The sequence below is a fragment of the Struthio camelus genome, chromosome 4, assembly GCF_040807025.1.
Source record: "Struthio camelus isolate bStrCam1 chromosome 4, bStrCam1.hap1, whole genome shotgun sequence".
Lineage (NCBI taxonomy): Eukaryota > Metazoa > Chordata > Aves > Struthioniformes > Struthionidae > Struthio > Struthio camelus.
Window position 1 is genome coordinate 83420756 of NC_090945.1, and position 15359 is coordinate 83436114.

At 39.7% G+C, this 15359-nt stretch overlaps 1 long non-coding RNA gene across 1 annotated transcript; it reads left to right on the top strand.

The window, feature by feature from the left end:
• The first annotated feature begins 3408 nt into the window (after positions 1–3408).
• LOC138067079 (uncharacterized) lies at positions 3409–9127 on the top strand. The gene is made up of 5 exons (XR_011140737.1): positions 3409–3529; positions 5136–5327; positions 6496–6564; positions 6964–7029; positions 8466–9127. It is a non-coding gene; the product is annotated as an uncharacterized lncRNA (long non-coding RNA).
• The last annotated feature ends 6232 nt before the right edge of the window (positions 9128–15359 follow it).

The window sequence follows — 15359 nt, forward strand, 5'->3', positions numbered from 1 at the left end:
TAGAGTCAACTGCAAGCTTTTCTGTTGTTCGTTTTATACTTTCTCGAAGTCCTGTTTATCTTCTGTCCTTCATTACACGGAACATGCCTTTCAGGATATATTGATTCCCTTTTTGCTTTTTCAGTTTTCCATATTAATTTTTCCCTGTGTTAATGTCCTCCAGCACATGGGCACTGAGAATCGTACTGTGCCCGAAGTAATGAGCTGCGAAAGAGGTAATTAAACAGTGCTGCAGTGTTTTGACGCTGCAGACTTCAACTAGGCTTCAGTGGCTAAAACTGCCTTGGAGGGAAGGAAGGAGAAGTATGATATGGTTTCTTCATTTTGCAAAATTAGCACCGTTTAAAACACTCTGGGCTGCTCCTGCCAGGAAGAGAGACATTGCCAAGGAATTAAGAGGTGTATTTGCAGCACGTACTTTTAGCTCCTTGCTTGGACATGTTTACGAGAAATATGATAGGATATCTCTAATATTTACCTGCTTCTGGTTTGTTCTTTTGAAGTGAGTTTAATAAATTGCTGTCCCTACCTGTATCAGGATATTTCATGAAATCTTCCAGTTTCAGAGCTGCTTTATTTGATTCTGTTATTACTCCAGCGGGACAATCAAGCAGCATCCTCACTTTTTTCTTTTCTATTTTTTCTTCTAGAGTTTGTTAAGTGCAAATACTTACTTTGCTGTGCAGCCACTGTGTAAGATGAAAAGCAAGAGCAAGAAAGTTCAAAACAAAACCTTTGTGGTCTCAGATTTCGAGGTTTCATCTTCTGGCACATTGACCACATTTGTATTTAATTTACTTTAGCCCTTTATTTCTTTTTTCTTTTTATCTTTCGTTTCTTGTCACTGTGAGCTTAAGATCACATGAATATGATTAAATACTAAAGTTAAATTAAGAAATTAAAGGAATTAAATACAACGACCTCCCACAGAACTATGAAAGAGCAGTGTTTAACACATCACTTTAAAGAGTGGGCCAAAGACAGGAGAAAGTTTTCTTTCAAGCTAGCGAGGCAGATTCTTAATCTCTTGAATTTAGCATAATGCAGTTTTTTTTCAGTAGCTGTAACTCCTACGACTGCAAGCCAGGCAGTTCAACTATCTTCAGAGTCCCGGTCATGTCACCCTGCTAGGCGGCTTTTGTGGGGTAAATCTAACTCCAGGTGGAATATTTTTCTCCTTAAATGAAATCATGGATATTTTTTAACCACAGGAATCAGCTACTTCTCACGTAAATTACAGATTCAATCCTATAATGAGCTGTATTCTTTCTTTGCAGCCTCACTTGGGGCTTGAATTGGAGAGCACTGAATTTAGCCAGACAGTAACATGCTCAACAGGACAAAATGTAATAGTAGAAAATGAAGGCCATGTATTTGCAGGGTCAATAACAAACATTTCTAATATAGTTCACAAACTCTTCATTTAGAAGCCACTGAGAAGAAAGATTTGTATATAACGACCGATCACAGGGCAACTGTGTTGTTGATTTTTTCAGTCTTATACTCACAGTCGTCTTCACATCTTTGTGTTTTTCATACACACCTGAACCAGGAAAATTCACTGCCCTCTCTAAGTCATGCTCAGCCTTGCACAGAGATGAAAAAGTTATCATCTTAGGCGGGAAATTCATATCGGTCAAACTTTTTGCTGAGATAAAATATTTAAATATTTTTGAAAAGTTGTGGACAAAATGTTCTGAAGAAATTTAGTTTCAGAAACATTTTGTCATTGAATATTATTTTCCTAAAATGGAGCATCATGGCATGCAGGGAAGACTCAGCCATGGATATGGAAGGAAGAGACTCAGCTGTCCTTTTATACATTAAATGTCTTTAAGTGGCCTTGGGATAGACTAATTCAGTCCAGGACTTAAAGACCTAAGAGACATTAGCAGTTATTTCTGACTGCTTTTGGATGATGATTGAGCTTTCAAAGATAGTAAAAGCTGTGACAGAACTAGAGAGAATCATCCATGCACGTAGAATTATATCTGTTCCCCCCCCCCCCAAAAAAAAAACAGTTTTACCTTAGAACATTATTTTGGCAGAGAGATTCTTTCGTATCTGAGTAAACTAGTGTCCATAGTTGTTGCTGCTGTTGTTGTTCAGTCATTTGCTGCAGCTCAGATGCAGTAGTAGACAACTAGTAAATAAAGCACTTATTTGATCATTAGTCTTTTTAGTATCTAATGATGACAGTCATGTGTGCTGCCTTAGGGCATCTGATCATGAGGGTCTTCCAGAGTGAAATAGAGACTTCCAGAACGAGGAGGAAAAAGGAAAAGGGAAAAGATGGCAAGAGAGAAAAAAAAGCGGGGGGGGGGGGGGGGGTGGGGAGAAAAGAGAGAAATAAAGAAAAAGAAAGAGACAGAAAGAAATATCACTAACTGTTATAATGCAAATTACAGCTATGGAGATGCTACAGCAACAGTGGGTTGGAAACCGTGCACATATTTGGGTATTTTCTACTAGGAATGTATTCTGCTGCCACTGAGGCCCCTAGTGAAAAGTGGGAATCTGCTCATAATCCTATAAAATAGTTCATACTGTCCTGTTGCAGAAATGATGCAGATATTCAGAAAGAATAACAGGCAGTTGTTAACATTCTTTTACTTGCCTGGTTACGTATCAGTTATTTTCATTTAGGAACTCAATCTGGACATCCATATATAGGCTTTTAAAAAGCATTATTAAATACTTTACTAAATGGACCACGGTAATAAGGAGTTATTTCACCTCACAAAGTAATTGCTTGCCTATCTCAAAATATACGGACATAGAGCCACTTTAAAAGTAGATGTGCCACAGATCCATCAGATCTGCAGATACTCTGCAGATATTCACTTCAGCCAGAACTCTTCTAAAGGACTATGATTCATCAATGAATAGAACAATTTCCACATCTAAAGCACTTTTTTATTGTATCACTAAGTACCTCACAATCAGTGGAGAACTGTCATTTTCCAACCCACGTTTATGTCATGAGCTAAGTGACTAACCTGTCTGAAGTGTTTAGTGTATTGCTTGGAAAACACTGAGAGATCTGGACAAAGGCAGAAAATTAGTATTGCAAAGAGCAAAAAAGGATCATATAAAGCTACAGATTCAAATAATCTCTATTTTAGGTTTCAGAAAAATACTAGCACATGAAATCCGAGGTCCAAGAGCAATGATTTTCACTAAAGTTCTGGGTGAGGCTATCTAACAAAAGAGTAACAAAATACTTATACTTGAGAAGAAGAAGAAAACATAGCCCAGGAAGTGTCAAGACCTAATCTTACGGTAGATTGCATAACTAGTTAGGGGCTTTATTCACGTTTCACGAGCACTGGGTAGTCTATACTGTTAGGCTAGTGCACCTGGAGGCAGAAGATCTGTCTCGACAGTTATTAGCGGTGGGAGCCTCTGATGAGAGGGGAAGCTCCTTATTAGTGAACACATATTCCAGGGGAGGATATTCTGGAGTATGGGGTGAGAAATGTGAAGAAACAGAGACATCTAGGAAGCATGGCATCTTCAGCAAGAGCTGGTACGTAAAAGTCACTGAGAAAAACAGAAATCTTGGGGATAATTTCCTAGATAAGGAAAGAGGACTTTGTAGATTTTAGAGCAATTCAGATAGAAAGTTTGCAAGACTACAGACAGGCTGGAAGAGAAGGACCTGACCTGTAAAGACAAAGTAAGAAAGGCAGAAATTTTTTTGAAACCTTTTTTTTTTTTTGGGGGGGGGGGGGGTGGGGGGGGAGTTACACAGTTTATCTGAAAGTCTTACCATGCTAGTAAAGCCGGCTTTTGTGATTCAAAGCCTTCTGGGTATTCTAGGGTGCTCACACAGATGAAAAGTGCAGTCATAGCCCCCTCAAAGCTCTGGCTAATTTGGGGTTCTATCACGGTCTGTGTGAAATTTTGGAGGACTCTTCGGAGCATTGTGTGTGAAGACATAGAGACAAATGAAAAAATGAGATAAAATACAAGCTGAATTTACCACGGGTAGATAATGTTAGGCTACCATGATACCTTTCTCTGGAAATATTGGAGATATTCTGGGAAAAGTGTTACAGATATACTGTAGCTGGGTGCAGGTAAAGCACTTGAAGCAATGCCGTAGAGACACTACCAGAACTCTGAGGCGAGAAGACACCAGGTAAAGGGGAGGTGCCAATAGACAAACTTGAAAAGAGAGGGATCAGGCTGTAAAGAAGTCGCTAGTGGGGTTAACCGAGAAGTAAGTCTGACGCCTGATCTCTTTTCATAGTTTCCTTTATGAGCTGGCACATAACAAGAGTATGTTAATTCAAGGTATCTTCTATTACGAGAAAAAATAGCCCTTCTTATCCAAAATGGATGACCTTGAAGACTGGAATTAAAAAAAAGGGAGGGGGGGGGGAATTTAATAGGACCAAATGTAAGATGGCATACTGACTGTATGCCTTTCTGTTACAAACTGCAGGTTTATCATTTAGAAATAAGTGAGAGAGGGGAATAGCTTTCTAATGTAGCTGATTGCAGGGTGACTTGGAAATACTGGTGTGAGGCAGCGATGAAGAAGCTCTTTGCCACAGCCAAGAACAACTATTTCTAGTAGACACTAGGAAGTATTCATGCCCTGGTACAAGAAATGGGAGGAATCTCATTTGAAGTAGGGTGGTCGAATCTGGCCATTCATGACCAGGAAAGATTCAGTCTGGAAGGGGTACAAGGAAAGACTGTCCTGATGATTAGGGGAAACGAGAACCTGCTGCAAGATGAAATTACAGAGTTGAAGGAGCGGGGGAAAGCTAGACTTGTCAAGTCAAGTAAAAGGAAGGCCAAGAAAAGATGTGATTTTTCTTGTTTCTCTATCAGTAGATCAACAGAATAAAATTCAGGAGAAGAAAAGATTTTTTTTTAAACAAAAGAGCGCTCTTGGAACAAGAACAACTAGATTTAATTTCTGTGAGAACATTTGATCTGATAACAGAAAGCTTTTTTACTATAAGACTGGTGAAGTTTTGGAACAGTTTTTTAATAGCAGCAGATAAAAAGAAGCTGGTTTTGGAACAGCTGCCATTTGGGGTTCAAGTGTAGGTTTCATCTCCTTCATAAATACACAAAAAGGTTGTTTTTCTCAGCAACCTACTGTTATCTTTTTTTAGGAAACTCTGGCTAAATGCTTTCCTCTGAATGCACAGAGCAATGCAACAGTGATATCTGCTTTGGCAGATTATAGGGTTGGAATTAATAGCACCTATAGAACTTTCCATTCACCTTCTTATGGGAGGACATGACGGGAGAAGACTCCTCTCTCATGTGCCAAGGAGATGGCTGCACATTTCGCGCTCGTGCTGGTGAGTTCATATGAAGCTAGCCCTGATCTGTGCTCCCTAATCGAGAGCTCTATAAATTGCACAGTTCAGACCACTGACCAGCACTAATAATTTGAGTGCTGTTCTTCTCATTGGGGCTTACAATTTTATATACATTTTTATTATATATATATATATATGTACACACATATACATATATATATATAGGCTATGTATGTCCTCTTAGCCCACTGGAAGAAAGTTGTATTTTGTGCCACTTATGCCCACCTCCTATTTGTTGCTGAATGGGGGAAGTGGGTGTGAATGATTCCATAGCCTAAATTTGCAATTGGATTTTATTCCTAAAATAAAGTTTTCTTTAGTTTGGTTTACTGATTTTCCTTTAAGTACATTATCTTAAATGTCTTTAGCTACGGCTCATTGCCCCTTGTAATGCTATTCCACCTAACTTTGACTCCTGCCTCTTCTTCTCTGTTTAAATGAAGTGCCGCTGCAGGCTTTTAGAGTGCAGCACAGAAAGGTGCTTCATGATTTGAACTTGCAATTTCATTTGTGACAAGGAACAAAATCTGATGTTTTCCAAGGGGGAGGGTGTCATTTGGGACAAATATTGAAGAGTCTCCTGTGAACTATGTAGATGCCCTCTCTCTCATTACCACTTTGAGCAGGTGCACAGTATTATTAGAGAGAAACACGTAGTTAATCTAGACATTTTTCCTTCTAAATTAGAGAGATAAAGCTAATGCATTTTGAGAGCTGTTTACCCAAAAGTTGCCTTGAATCTGGGCACCTTCTTCACTTTGGTGAAGCTACTTGTGTCTCTTTTCACCTGTTTTCCCAGTTCCAATATTTAGTGTTGCAAACACATTTGATCGGCACATGGTGTCCTCACCCAAGGTGGCCAGAATGTTCTTCTTAAACTTCAACATATGCTTTTCTATGCTTATTTCCACATTTGAAAAGCTCAGAGTGATGCTCTGCTCCTATGTCCATATCTCTAGACGGTCAGACTGGAAAAATCAGGGTCTTTAAAGACACGCCGAAAAAGAAAAGAAGAAAAACCAAAATAACAAAACCCCACAAACACTACCACATTTTTTTCCTTCCCTCCATATTTGAAAGAAAGCCTGATAGGGCAGCTAACCGACTTCTACAAGACAAGGACTCTTTCTTGTCTCTGTCTTTCCAGGTAAGACTGCCTTGCAGCTTGCAGCCTTGTTTTAAAAGCAGGATGACACCCAGAGGAATGTTGTTCATGGTGAGAATAAAACTGGCAGGATTTGATTCAGGGTAAAACCCGAAGGATAGGTCCTATTTCATTATTTTGTTTTGAAGAATCACTCATTTGGGCCTCCTTTCAAAGGCAAATTTTAATTAAAAGCACATTGGGTGGATTTGTAAAAGAACTGGCTAACTGTTAGAAGGTCGGCTATCTAGTGAGGAGCAAGTCATGGGAAAATTGTGCTATTGTGGGTTATACAAGCATAACAAAGCTTTCATCTCAAATTGTTATTTAATTTTCCCTCTTTGAGTAGATTGAATAGTTCTGTTGACCTTCAGGGCTTTAGTTAACATGGGTTTTGACTTTTTGCGAGTGAAAAATACTTCCCAATCAGAAAAGAATATAATCAGAGACCTGTCTCTTCACTTTCGGCAGGCGGAAGAGAGAACAAGGTTCAAAGGAAAGAGAAGACAAAGGTAGCTGAAGCACAGATTGCAGCAGGTAAAGGTCAATCAGGAATCCAGGACACTCCAAATTTAAGCCCAGAACTTCTTTGTTCATTTATGAAGCACTGCAGAGGGGCATCCAGAGCATTATTAGTACAGGTGTAGCAATGTGGAAAGCAGCTTCACTACTTCTGGGACTAAATTCTTAATTTTAGTCTGTCAAAAGCTAATCCAGTAAAGTTCTGAGTGACTGAGGTTTTCTTTGAATTGTAATAAAGCTAAAATATTTTCTTTCACAAAGCAGAAGATTGAGATTTTGCTTTTTGCAATAATTTTGGCCTAGGACTATGAATCAGTTAATTCTTCCTGTTTTGTCACTTAGGGTAGTACAGAATGTATTGTAAATTTTTTAAAGAAAAGTTATCTGAAGAGCAGAAAGCCTTGTAAGTGTTGCCACTGGTACTAGTACATGATCAGGCTGCTGTAATGAGTTCATTGTTGTCTGGTCCATCAAAGCTGCATACAGAAGATTATCACCTTTTATGCTAAAGATATACTCAGCTTCTGCCTCCTGCATATCATATTTCAGACAATACTGTGTCAATTTTTATGGATATTTATTTTTACTGTAAGCTTCGTTCTTGGATATTTCTGGATATTTCGCATGTTTTGCCATAGAGCCACTTACAGAAAAGTTATTATACCTTTTGTCTTTATTTAGCACAAAACTACAAGTCCATTTGTCATATTTATTACATGAACTTTAAAATATTTAAATATATGTTTTTCCCCTTAAATATTTCTGTGGATACTTAGGCTAAGAGATTTGTAATCCTTGGTTCTGGGGACACATAGACATGTGCTTAAATTTACAGATAAATGCAAAGGGACCACTTGTACACATGCTTTTTAGCAAGATGGGAAACTTAATAAGCCATATAAGAAAAACTGAAATAGCTGCATTTCAAGGAACAAAACATGGAAGCATATTTCCCCGACAGGTCTATTTTCCTTAATGTTTACTGTCATTTGCTTTGAAGACTAAAAAATGACTCCTCTAAAATGCATTTTCAGACTGAAAAATTAATGAGTAGAACATGCTGTGCATGTTCTTTCATCATATGAAACCGGCATGAAAACATTATTTTATGCATAAACATTTGGGGCAGCATCTGCTGTGTTGCATTAAAACTAACTCCCGTACTCGCTCCCTCATCCTGATTTTTCCTATCCCAGTTCCCACTACCTGAGCAAACAGATCATTTGTGGCTGAATATCACAGCATAGCATTTCACACTCTCTCCCCAGCAGTAATCTTTTTTTTATTTACCCTTAGAGGTTTTTGTTTTTTCTCATGTTGAGATTGGCAGTGTTTATATTTACCTGCAGCCCAAACAGTTAGTGCTGACTGTTAAATTGTATATTCTGTTTTTCTATGTCTTTGTCTGTCCTGAATAGTATTTTGTTTCTCTTCCCCTGTTTGGTTTTCAGTTTTGGAATTACTTCTGCAGTGATTCTTGGAGACTTATGGCCTCACAATGAGTCTGCGTTTGCCAGTGAAGAAGCCCAGCAACAGATTTTCCAAGATATATCGGGACAAGCTAACAAAGAAACTAGGGAAGAGAGAGTACATGTATCTTGATTACTTCTGTTGATGGAATATATTTCTGCTCTTGCCTTTTATATTTACAAGGTACAGCTCAGGAAAAAAATGGAAAAGAGACTATTTTTGAAAAACACCGTTATAAAAATGGCCGGAAGAGGGTCCAGCACTTCCTGCCTTTCAGTAAGATCTATCCCTAAAAAAATATATATTCCTTCTTCTTAACTGTCTAAGGCTGAAGAGATGAATGAACGCTGCTTTTACAAGGGTGAAAGGACATCTGTATCAGTGATGCATCTTATATTGTAACTCTAAACTAGAAAAGATCTCTTTACATGAATTTTTGAGTGCTTTGGAGCAGAAAGCAACAGTTACAATATCCCCTGACTTGAGATCAGTTTCTGGATCATAAGCTCCCTTGCTGCTTATAATACATTGAAAATGAGTGAAGTGGCAGAACTGCTGACTCTCATAATTTTATTACAGATATCTTAGTGTTATCAACTACGTCCCAGCTCTTAGACTGATGTCTTGTAAGGGATATCAGTTTTCAGTTGGAGAAGGCAATATTTCTAATCTTGAACTTGGAAAGAAAAGCTTGAAAATATGATTCCTCAAATGTTAGTGAAACTTTGAATACAGTTATTTTTGATCCAATTGAACTGGTCACATTTCCTGAAGATCTGAAGTTGACAGGACCAGGAAGATTAAATAAAATTGGGATAATGTTGCTACTTTACTTCTGCTTAGAATAAGCCAAGATATAGACTTAATCGAGGTTTGCTTTTTCAGATAATGGGTTTGTGTATGTGTGCGTATGAGACAGGAAAAAAAGTTACGACGTGCTTAACTACTACTATCGGCAGGAAAAGATAGTGGTCCTCTTTCTGGATTCAACCTCCTTTTCTTAGAGGAGTAAGCTATCAATCAGCTTGAACATCTCAGTGAATATGCTGGTTCCTGGGTGGTTCTAACCTGGATCTGAATGGATATTCCATATTTATTGCAGTAATTATTATTAATGAACTTCTCCAAGGTGGCCAAAACATGAAGGATTTCAAGTGAGAAGTGTGCATTTGTGAATAACAAATTTAGACAGTGAGCACTGAGATGGGATCACTAGATCAACTAGATCAGACGCTGGCCAAATTTTCAGCAGTAAAATCTTCTTGTGACCACAAGATATATACTGCCAAGAGGAAGGAAAACTCCCATTAATTGAGGTTTACAGGGACCTAAGGGCTTCTCTTGGGCTTATTCCTTCTCTCAGCAAATAATTAGCCAGATGTCATGAGGTCAAAGCAGGTCCATACAGCCCTGGTATAGGAGCTTGCCCTTTAAACTGCCTGGAAACCTCATCAAACCATCATGAGATACCACCTGGGAACTTCTACATAAAGAAATCCCAATATTTCCCTCTTTTCTCCTGCACCGCTCTTAGCTAATACTTGTCTTCCCAAAATGTACCCAGTCTTCATCCAAAGCTGATATATCTACTGCTTTCCTTGGTAGAAGGTTCCAATAGATCCTTTATTTCTTTGAATTTGCCTAAAGTGTTACCTTGTCCAGATTTTCTCCAGAGAATTGAAAAATAATTTGTTCTCTTGTATTTTCTCTCTGTGCAAGTGCTTACATACTTTAACCAAAGCAGCTCTCCATTTTGTTTTTTTTTTTTTTGATAAATTAAAAGATTTGAGAAATTTCCTCCTCTCATTGTAGACCTTCAAAATCTTTTCTTTTGGCTCTTTTCTGAATCATCTGCTGCATTTTTTCCAAGACTTTCTGATACAGGAAAGCCACATATTACAGAACTGTCAAAGGCAGTAACATTAAGAAAGTCTGTTCAATGTTTAAAGCAGAATTAAGAAAGCTCTAAATTGTTTTTAAAAGACAATTTACATGATACGTTTTTGTAAATACAATACAAAAGTCCTCCTGGTAGAAAAAGCTTTAACACTAGGAAAGGCTGCTGATGTTGCTGACAGCCATGAAATTCCAGATTAAAAAAGAAAATGAATAATAATAATAATAAACAATCTTGCAGTGTCCCAAGCCATAAGATAGTCTTACATTCTTTCATTTTTCTGTCTTCATGGGGCACCCGAATTAGACATATGAAGAAATAAATAAATAAAAAGAAACCCAACATTTAATGGACTCAAAATGCAAAGTGAAAGCACAAAGCAAAAATAAAGACCTTAAGGTTGCAAGTTGGCTTCAAACTGAAGTTTGAACTGCAGTTCAAAGTGGGAAATGTGGATTTATCTCAAGAGACCACAGATTAAGATCTGCCACCTGCCCTGAAGACTTTACACTCAAAGTAAATCAAAATGAGAGTCTCTCTGGAGATTGCTTAGTGCCCCTAGAAGGAGCCTGATGATTATAACAAAATGCCCTGGGGCATTTTGAGTGAAATCCCGGTTTAAAAATAAATGATCCAAACTCTCTTTTCTCTTATCCTGCAATAAATCCTTCGTAACTCTCCTGATAAAAACTTGGCTTATGTGTCTTCTCCATATCTAAAATGTTAACAAACTATAATGCTGCCAGATTGCAACAGAAATTCTAGAAAAAGCATCTCTTGACACAGAAAATCTGGGACTAGCCAGAAGCTCTTTAAACTATTGGGCCTGACAGTTCCTGGACCAAGAAAAGAAATACAGGAACTAAGTCAGGATTTGTTACCCTACTCTAACCCAACTCGATTAAAAAAAGGGGAGCATTTGCTGGTTATGAGACGATACAGACCTTTTTTTTTTCCTTTGATAATGGCTACATAGCTGAAAAGTGCCAGTTTGACAGCACCAAACATCATTGATTCCCAGAGCGCTTTAATCGTGCACGCTTGTTTGTTTTTCATGGTTCAGTTCACTAGCTACATTCAAATTTGAGGCTACTGCTCTTGCAATACTGATGGCAAGAGGAGAAAGAATGCGTGTGGGTATATAAAGTTCACCCAAAATAAATGAGTTGTGTAAGGAATTTTGCCTAGCCCTGACTTCTTCTTAATATACTCCCTGGTAATGGGATAGAAACCCAGTAAGACTGAAAGGCAACGAGGTGGAAAAATGAATTTCGCATTAAAGGCACAAACAGCTGAGTGTGCAGCATCATGGCCAGTTGACAGACACTTTCTGTGTCACCAGCCATCAGCTCCCAGCCTTGCTGCGAGCTTCCCCTGTCAATGTGGGTGATTTCCACACGTGGGCTCTCATTTGCTATTGGTAAAAAGGAGTTAGTGGTACTACTGTTGTTCCACTTACATCCTTTTTAAAAAAAAATCTATTTCAGATTTGTACAAAGACTGTCTCCATAGCACCAGCACTATGGGTTCTCTTCCCAGCTAGACTGATAAGCAAGGTCCTAGCTCAATGACTAAGAAAAACTAGAAAGGGATAACTAACATCAAAACTACCTTTTACATTAATGAAGCATCCTTTTCGTAGAGGAAAAGCACGCAAAAGCAGCAAAGCTCGACTACCAAAAAGAGAAACAGAAGCAGGAATAAAAAATCAGCATGAAAAGGGAAAAAATAAGCAAAAAGCCCAAGCAACTATTATCAGAAACAACATCAGGAAAAATAACTTATTGCCATAAGCTACACCATGGCACAGAGCCACCTGAGCTAGCGACTTCAAAAACAAGCAAGTGCAGAGGCTGCAGGAGAAAATGTTACCTTGGGGTTTATTCAGAAAAAAGCTTGTAATGATTTAAAGATCCTCACAGGGAGAGCACTTTCGGGCATCTTTTGCAAACCATTTAGTTTCTTCCCAGCTTTTAAGAAGGTATGTGTGTGTGTGTGGGGGGGGGTGATAATTGATAATGTGAGGAAGATGCAGGTACCCAATGCCAGAAGGCAGCTTAGTCAAGCACAATAATCTCTGAGGTATTAAGCCTGCAGGTTAGAAAAACATTTCCTGGAGGCTCCTTTTACAAAAAGGGTAATTTCCACCAAGGCACCATTCTTTTTTTGGCAGGCAAACATGGGAGTCATCAAGGCAACTGGCAAAGGAGGAGTTTGGGGACCAGCTGGCCCTGGGCAAGGAGATGCTGATGAAGATGCTGCTGCCTATCTCAGTCTGTCCTCCCTGCCTCTGCAGAGAGCATTAGATTATCAGCACAGAGACATAACGATGCTGCGTCAAAACTCAAGCGTAGATCAAAAGGGGTGGACCCCACGTTGTTCTCAGAGGTATGGTCCTTCCTAGTCCAGCGCTCATTCGCACTTTGTCAGTGCAGTGTCATTTGTGCACACCTTCCTCTTCTGGTGCGCTGAAGCACTAAGATCTCATGCTGTGCATACCAGAGTGCCAGGGACTAAGAGTCCTGTCCACACGCGTGGCTCCTCATGCCTCTCTAACACAAATATCTGCCGCTGCCTGGCTTGGATAAATGCATTTTTGGCCTCTCTCTAGCGGTCAGTCTGCACCTGCTGGACCAAAGTGTAGCATCAGGACCACACGTGATAGCTCACAAGAGACGTCGGCTGGTAGATAGGGTTACACACTGGGAATCAGGTCAAAAGCCTTCCCTCCCTGTTAGGAGTCACGTCCCACTCTACAAGCTTTGGCAGCTGCCTTCGCCTAGGCTCTTTCAGGCTGTCCTGTGCTACATATTTGCCCGGCACAGCACAATATTTTTCCTTAAACACCAGCTCACTTTGAAGAAAAATAGTGACAAACTCAGGCTGGTTCCAAAAGGTATTGTTTGCTGGATTTTTATATCTGATCTTGGACAAGGAGAGGCTGTGGACCACCTTCATTTCCAGAGGATGTTACAATTCAGTTCTTGTGCAGTGTTAAGATACTCAGTATACGACAGGACTGTTTAAACAGTCCAAATCTCTTTCCTGTATGTTTGATCAGTTAAAATTCAGGCTGAAAACTGCCTTTCCCTCTTATATTTTTCAAAGCCTTAAATGCAAAAGGTAAATGATAGGAAAAGGTGCTACCATGCTGTTTCACCAGTGCAGCTGGGAAGGGATGCAAGGAGGAGGCAAGGGATAAGACAAACAACTGAAGCCACAGACAGAAGTTTACAGATTACCCCAACTCATAAAACTACAAACCTTAAATACTTTTAAAGCAGAGTTTTATCCTGCTACGCAGAGAACAGTACGATGGAGTTGCTTGCAGTAGCTGGGAGCTGGAAAGTCAAAAACAAAAAAAATCAGAAAAGCTGCCCCGTGTCCCTTTAAAATAACACGCTGTTGGGCCCCTGTGTGACATGTATTTAAACTGGTTTGCAGCAGTGGATATCTGCTGAACAAAGCACTATTGTTCCGGAATATGTTTTAGATAAGTAAATGACACTGTTGTTATGACTTCAGTAACCAGTGTGTTCTCACTGTAGGATTCATCTGGAAAGACCTTATACAAAGCACTGATAAATACGTACAGCCAGATGAGAACAAAACGGCCAGAAGTGAAGGCCAGAAAAAGCAGAAGATGAAAGCTTTGTAACGATAGCAGTCTCTCACTTTGCTACGCCTGACTGTCTTCAAAGTGAACTGAAAGCAGATGCATCTGGGAGCAGAGTCCAGCTCAGGACTGTGCTTAGCTGTTGGCAGTGAACCACCTCCCCTGGGAGATGGTAGAGCGTAGCTCCACCAGCCTCCTTTTCCCAGTAAGGACTCGCTTCTCCTCAGGGAATTGTTCTTGTCCGAGTCTATTAAAATGATTCAGGCATGGTGGACCTCTCCATACCCCTGTAAGGCAGGTCTCTATTGTATAGTTTCCGTGAAACCAAAGCTCAGGGAGGCCACTTGGCTCAGGAGTGCAACGATCCCCATTCTTAAATACATAACCCCTTTCCTCTAGTGCTCTGTGTCCTGGAAAGTTAGCCAGGCAGATATGAAATTAAAAATTTAAAGGCACTAAATGTTTAACCAATGTTAACACCCACCTCCTCTCTACCGTATTCCATTACTTCATTCCTTTCTTATTCCATGCATTCCTTTTCCCTTTCCCCTTCCTGCAAAACAGCCTCCACCATGGCTTATGCCTTCCATACTTCAGTTGCTTCCTCCCTCTTTTATCTGTACTCCAAGTAGCACAAAGGCAACATTTTCCATCACACACTGACTTTATTAACAGAAATTCTGGAGACGCAAAGACTCTAATCTCCTCTCAGTTTTTTTCCCCTCAGTCTCGCATTCCAACTTTGGGACTTATCCGGCCCCTACATGCTTCAGGGCTCTATAAGGGGCACAAGAAACTACCATTCCTCATGTGATGAGGCAACTATGCAAAGTCAGTTGTCATAGCAGCTGTTGCCAGGCTTGTGAGCCGAGCGACCCAAACAACACCCCGATGCTGCCAGATGGACGGACTCCAGGTTATGGGTGAGTGGAGACGTGAGCGCATTTTACAAAGGGTGAAAGAGTCGCTACTACTTGAGAACCACTTTTGAAGACTGACATCTTGATCTCTTCCGGTGCCCAGTGATATTAAAAGGCTGCTCCGGAAATGACTACTTATCTCTCTTCCCTGCAGGACTAATCGGACATAAAAAGGATAGGGAGGGATGAAAAAGCTCGTCTATCTTAGGGAACATGCAGGAGATAGAACCAGTTTGAGTGTATACACACATCAGGTTCTGCAAGTGATGTATTACTGGAAGGAAGATGTCCCTGTCCCTACTAATGCAAGAAAACAACCCTGGAGGCCAGGCACAAAGGTGATCTAAAATATGAAAACTTGCTATGTATTGAAACACTTTGGAGGCAGTTGAACTTTTTGCATTGTTTTTTTTTTTTTTTTTTGCAAACTTTCGACTGGGAT